Source organism: Momordica charantia (assembly GCF_013281855.1).
Source record: "Momordica charantia cultivar OHB3-1 chromosome 10 unlocalized genomic scaffold, Mcharantia_2.0 BLBB01000010.1, whole genome shotgun sequence".
NCBI classification, from domain to species: domain Eukaryota; kingdom Viridiplantae; phylum Streptophyta; class Magnoliopsida; order Cucurbitales; family Cucurbitaceae; genus Momordica; species Momordica charantia.
Genome location: NW_028275158.1, coordinates 1,620,451 through 1,627,492, shown reverse-complemented (window position 1 = coordinate 1,627,492; position 7,042 = coordinate 1,620,451). Strand labels below are relative to the sequence as shown.

Below are 7,042 nucleotides of genomic sequence, written 5' to 3'. Positions count from 1 at the left end.
CTCTCTTGTATATAAGCTCTTACATAAGACTGTGGTTAAAATGGCTAAGTCATGTGTGAGTTATATTTCTAAATTTTAATGGCAAAAAAAAGGTAAAAATCATTGAAGTTTGTTACATAATAATAGTAGCCAATAAAAAAAGTTTTTGAAATTTTCGTGAGTGCATGCAAGGATTGGATTTGAACTGGTCAAACTTTTTAATCGAAATAGGTATCTTAAGAAAATCTTAAAAAAATTAGACAAAAAGAAAGAAATTATTGTATTGCTTTTATCTGCCACTACCAAAACTCCACTGCCCTTTGTTTTTTCACCACACCATTCCACTAGTTGCATCCTCAACTTAGCATTATAAACATGTTAGTAAAAATTATTATAAAGCAATAATTAATTAATCAAAATCCCACTAAAAATTGCTTTCTCAAGATATAAATTTGTTCCTCCACAAAAAAAGAATTTTTTTTTTTTTAAGTATAAGAAAACAAACACATCGTTTGAAACCGGTTTCAAGTCATTCAAACAGTAACAAATATGATTAAAAAGACACAATTTTTGTCCAAAATTTCGTCTCTTTAATTTATTTATTTTCTAGAAATTTTTATTGATCGATCATCTAAAAAATAATACAAGTTGCTTTGGGGTTCTTCTTATTTATACCCATAAAACCATGGCAAAGTTCATCCCCGCACAAAGAGAGTAGAGAGAAAAAGAGATTAGTTTTTATCACAATGGGTTTAAAGAGAGAATCCATCTTTTTCAGTGTCATGCTCCTCCTCCTTCTCCATATTGCAACTGCGAGATTCATCCAAACTTCTTTACCTTGCGGAGATCGTAAGCACCATGTCTAATCCGATTTTTAAATTTTTGAGTTTAGTGGTGATTAAACACGATGTGAAAGAATTTTATATTGGTTGTTTCTCTCTGTTTAAAATTTTACTTAAACTAATCTTGAGTTGAGCGATGATTTAACACTGCTGACGTTATGTTCTATAGTCAAGAAGAAGATCGATATGGGTAGGAAGAACACGGTGGGACTGCAGAATCGGCTTCTGATTAGCTCGGCTCGGCCAAGAGGAGGCAACTATATTAACAACCCACAGGCAACGGAGAAGGCCGCGGTGCGAGCCTCCGGCTACCAGCCATGACGGATGTGGAAACTGGTTATGATCTCATTTGTGTAAGGAAGTGCATGTAGCGATCATGTTATGGCTGGGGGATTATGAATAAACAAGGGTTTGGAGTTAGCTCTCATAGAGTTTTATGGAAGTGTTTTGATGATATTTATATTTTGTAGTAATTGAAATGTATGTTTCTTTATTCAAATGGTGTGGGTTTTGGAGAAGAGAAGATAGGTTGTGACTTTGTGACATTTTAGTGAGAAAATATGATGCCAAGCCAGCATTGAAGAAACAATGACGAGAAGTATCAATATTCATGCATTCCATCTCATAATCAAAACATGCCCTTCAAGATCATGATTTTTTTGGCTCATCCATTTTGACTGGATCTCATTCTTAGACCGGATGCGTTTGAGTTTTTGGGCTATGATAGCATATCAATATTCATGGGTTCCATCTCATAACCAATTGGCAATGAGAGGAGTAACCATATCTATTATAAACTATTCTTAGGTTCATTTTTCTTTTGAACGTGGCATTCTTAACAAAAAGAAAAAATATGTATGGTATTTAAAAAATGAAGATATATATATATATATATATATATATATTGAAATGAGAAACCATTTCATTGAGAGGGTATGTGAGAAACATACAAAAGAATGAGGGCTATATAAAAGCGCTCCAATTTAGCAAAATGGTAGATAAATTATAATTACAAAAAGGATGAGATTTTGAGGACCAAGTTGATGTCAAGACTTTAATATCCTCCAAGAGTTGAGCAGAAGAGCGAGATTTATCCAAAAAAGATCGATTGTTTCTTTCCAGCCAAACACTCCAAAGAACAGCACCAATACCATTTGTTAAAGAATTGATCTACTGCTTCCAGATGAGAGGTAGAGTCTCGATGAGAAAAAGCTCAATACGTCCAAGGAGAGCAAAGGAAATATTGAAAGAGGAAAAAAGATTATTCCACGATGTAGTCGTGAAAGAGAAATGGAACAACAAATGATCTAATGTTTCGCCTGAGTATTTGCACAAAACGCACCAATTTGTACTGATGAAAATCTGATCTGCATCTTATCAAATGTGTTAATACCATGATGGAGACGCACCATAGAAAAACTTGCATTTAGGAAGGTATAAACTCCACACCTTAATAAAGGTAGCAGAAGGAAGGGTCACATCAAGTTTAGATTTTATGGACTTTACTGGAAAAAAAAAATCATCTCTTGAGTGAAGCCAGAAAGGTCTGTCAAGTCCATGAAAGTCAGAAGGCAGACAAAAAGTTGCTAAGATGTTATCCCACAAAATCGGGCAAAAAATGAAGATATATTTAGATTGTATAATGTAATAGAACTAGTTTCGTGTTTATTTTATTTTGAGGATGAATTCTCAAAAGTGTTATGTTTTGATTATTATACTTTTCACCCAAAATTATTTTAGTTTTACGGGTTGATTTTTGTAAATTATTTATAAAAACCTCACCGAGACACCTTTTTCCTTCATTCTCCTCGCACAAAATAGGTGAAGTATTTTGTTTCCAAAAATTATCTTTGAAAAGAAAAAGTGATCAATAAAAATTAATAGTAATTAGTAAAATTGTCCTTTTTTTTAATTAAATTGAAATATTTGAAAGTTAAAAAGACCAAAATAAAATAAATAAGGACCTAGATATCAAGCGGGGATAGCTCAGTTGGGAGAGCATCAGACAATTAATTTTTTATTTATTAGAATAGTGATCAATATTTTGATACCTATTTGCAAAAGTTTTAATACACAATGAAAACTTAATATATATGTATAATTAAGTTTCAAAAAAATTAATGAGTGAAATGCTGTTCATCGAAATAAATGAAATTAAAATGAAAAAATCAAAATGGTTAAAGTATGAAAACTAAAATTAATAAAAAAAAATTAAAAATACAGACACCAAAAAAATATTTTAAAAGTATAGGTACCAAAATGAATCAAAATTGAAATCATATTTAACTCGTATAATTGTGGCGCTACGACCGAAATGAAGAAAATGGATCAATTTTACTATTAGAAAAAACTAAAATTTAATTAAAAGTTGTGCTTGGTGGAGTCCAACCCATATGAAGATAGCTAGGTCCACACTTTAGTCAAAATAAACAAGAAAAAAATACCTAACCACACTATTATATTATATATATGTGCTTTCTAATGCGCCCATTAATAAAACATGTTATTTGGCTCTCCCAAGTGAGTCCAATTTTTTTCTTTTTTTTATTTGGAGTTATTTTCGATCAGTAAATTATCAATTTGTGATTGTATAGAGTATTTTAAAATTTTGAATTTCATATTTATATGATTTTTAAAAACTTTTGTATCATTGTTTTGATGTCTAATTCATAAAATCTAATATTACTTTTTTTTTTTTTACAACATATGAATAGGGAGATCGATTCGTAATCCCTTGATTGAAGATATATATTAATTACTATTGAGTTATATATAATCGTTCTTTAACCCAACACATTAACTATTAATTTCAATTTGTGAGAAAATGGTATTGCAATTATCACGAAAACTTTCTATTTTGATATCGTATTAAATTATTATTAAGCTTGATACACCCAACTAAAACCCAATACTTTTCACCGAGTCAATTTTTTCATAGATGCCACCCTTTTCTCCATCTCAATTATATATTTGTGTTTCATCGTCATTTTAATAATGTTTTGATGTTGAGAAAAAAATATTCTTTTTATATAAAATTATTCTTTCTCTCTTTCTCTAACTCCAAACAATCATAACTCAGTAGTAATTTATATAGATTGTGAGTTCTACCTCCAACCTACATTGTAGCAGTAAAAAAAAAAAAGACTCCATTTTTTTAAGATAAAAAACTTTCACAATTGCCCATGGGAGTGGATCTTGTAGGGGAAAAAAAGAATATTTTTTGTAAGAGATACTGAAATCATTTTTTCGGAGAGTTTGAAGGAATTACTCCAACTCCTAATTCGTAGCCTTTTTTTTTCTTCATTTAGATTTAAAGTGAATCAATGTTGTAGGTTTCTTGTTTCTCTCCCCTACTTTTTTCCTTGAAACATTAAGGTTAGACGATAATTTCCAAGAACTGAGATTTAGACTTTTTTTTCATCTTTTTTAATTTGAACTATGCAGCTCATGAATTAAGAGAATGGCCATTAATCTCTCTAAGATGTTGCAGTTTTAATTTAACTTCTTTTTTCTCCCTCTTCCAATTCATGTGGAAACAATGGCTATAGTTTTTTTTGTAATATCAAAATTAACAAAAAAAATTATAAAAGGAAAATTACTCTATAAATTTCATACACAAGACTCAATTATCTAACTTCGAACATATTTTTAGTAGACACTACGGACCCGTTTGGTAACGTTAGTTTTTATTTTTCGTATTTCATTTTTAGCTTTTGAAAAGCATAAGCTTTGGTAACTATTCATATATATTTCTCATTTTTTTCACTTTTAAGAAACACTTCTAAAATTTTGAAAACAACACAATCAACTTTCTTGTTTTTCATTCTCATGTCCAATTTTTTTCAAAATATAAATAAAACATTAATTTGTCATTCTTGATTTATAAAATCCATAATAAATATTCGAAAATAAATATAAGATGAAAAAATTGAATATTTAATTTTGAAAATTAATTTCATATAAAAGTTTTACTTTTGAATTAAAATTATAGAGGAGAAGAAATTAGAAATGATTTGTTTCATTTTACGGAAAAAAAGAGAGGGAAAAAGTAACCACAAACTATTATTAAATCTATTTTTATTTATTAAAAAAAACAAAAAACAGAAAACAAAGTAAAGGAACCACTAGTAAAGGGGCTCTACACTAGTATCCTCCAACCAGATTTATACCTTGGACCAAAATTTCACGACAACATATATGTTTTGTCTTGGAAAAAGAAAAGATCAGTTTTAATTATTACTATAAAACATATTACAAGAGACTGAAAATTCAGACATGTTGAGGGAATTGCTTATTTTTATGAATATATATAATATGGTATAATTATGGAAAAGATTATTAAAAGGGTTTCTTTCTACAAACCCTAATCTCCATTACAACCAAATAAAAGAGAAAAATAATGGCCTTCGTCTCTGCTTATGGACGATGAGATAAATAATTGCCATTTCTTGGGTCATCATTCAGAAGCCGACCTTCATAAATAGCCCCAACCTCAGCATCTTTCTCGTCTGCAAAAATGAAAATTACTAAAACTTAAACACTTGTTTTTCCAAAATACTTTTCTGTTACATTTTCAAAATAGTCTAACTTGCTTGACTTTTTGGCATAAATAATTGCATATTTATAACATGATAAAATATTTGACAAAAATAGCATAAATATAAGAACTTGTATCTAATGATATAGATATATCAATGATATATTTTATATTAGGTATATTAGCAGTGAATTATGTAAAAATAGTATATCTAATATCAGTGAGATACAAAGGAAAAATTATCATATTTGTATATTATTTTTCTATTTAACAAATTTGCAAGTATGACAATCAGTTTTGCCATCCAGTAAAATAAAATAAAATCTAAAACGATCGTTCGTACTAAACAAGATAAAATAAGTTGAAAAACAAATATCCTTACAAGTTGAAGGAGATGTATGGGCGCCAACAAGTCTTCCGACAACCGAATGGCCTCCGAACATAAACACAACCACGAAGAGAAATTTCCAAAAAATTAGGTTATAATTTTTGGGAGCCATGATCGAACTAAAAATACTTAGGGTTATGCATTTTATTTATAGTCTCAAAACTAATCTAAGTTGTTGGTCTCTTTGGCTAAAAACAGTATATGAAAGACTTTGGGAAGTCATGATTACGGGTCCAATTTGATCCCCCTTTTCTTTACCTCATTACCAAAGTCTTTGTTCTTTGTTGACTCTTCAATTGCAATAAATGGGATGATATTTCTTCACAATTTTTTTTTTTATAAATTTTCAACGTTGATGACGAGGAGAAGTCTACAAGTTTGAATCCAAACCGTGTTATATTCAATATGGTCCATATGCATAGACCATAGTTAGTTTAACTACAAGTATTAACTATGGTTAATGTTCACGATGTATTAATTATTACATATAGGCTATATGCAACTTTGAGAAACGAGCAAATATAGATAGGAATTGTGGAGATTTGAACTTCCAATCTTGAGAGGAATTCATATCTTTAATGCTGAAGATGTACTCAATCATCTATCCTAAAAATTTTCTAAACTATAAATTAGTCTTAATTTATTTGGCCTAATTTTAGCCCGATTTATGTATGCTCATCTATTTTTAATCAGTCTAACTTGCTACTAAAATCAATGAATACGTGTCACCTCATATAAAACATTTCACTATAAATTTAATTTGAAAATTTTTTGAAGTGCATAGATGAACAAATTATACCCTTTAACCTTTTAAGGAAAAAAAGAAATAAGAACACAAAATCGCTTTCTTGATGAACGTGCCACAAAACAGGTTTCACTCCTTTCATTAATTTTTGATGCGATAGGAATCATGTATTTAACTAAATAAAACAAATAAGACTTTTTTTTTACACAATAAGTGAGTTGGGGAATACGAACACTGTAATTTTTTTGTCAGAGACAAATGTCAATTACTCTTGAACTAACTTCAGATCTTATCCATTGAAGCAAACATGTTACCATACATAAAAATGCTAATTATATTTTAACCTTTAGGGTAGCTTCAACTTCATGATCTCAATACCCTCCCTTCCAAGGCTTATCCTTTGAATGAAGCTTCTTTCTATCCTCGGGTTGAACTTCATGATCTAGCATAATTAAGATTAAAAAATAATTATAAAAATAGCAAAAACAAAGTTATAACCTGTAATTACTTTAATAGAAGTACATGTTTACAAATATTTTAGAAAATTCAAA

General features: G+C 29.3%; 2 long non-coding RNA genes across 2 annotated transcripts; one reads left to right on the top strand and one right to left on the bottom strand.

Annotated features, from left to right (window-relative positions):
- The first annotated feature begins 547 nt into the window (after positions 1-547).
- LOC148208378 (uncharacterized) lies at positions 548-1,314 on the top strand. The gene is made up of 2 exons (XR_015788452.1): positions 548-828; positions 991-1,314. It is a non-coding gene; the product is annotated as an uncharacterized LOC148208378 (long non-coding RNA).
- A 3,785-nt stretch (positions 1,315-5,099) lies between these two features.
- On the bottom strand, positions 5,100-6,722 carry LOC111011695 (uncharacterized). The gene is made up of 2 exons (XR_002601454.2): positions 5,741-6,722; positions 5,100-5,329 (listed from the first exon to the last, which is right to left on the bottom strand). It is a non-coding gene; the product is annotated as an uncharacterized LOC111011695 (long non-coding RNA).
- Between the last annotated feature and the right edge of the window lie 320 nt (positions 6,723-7,042).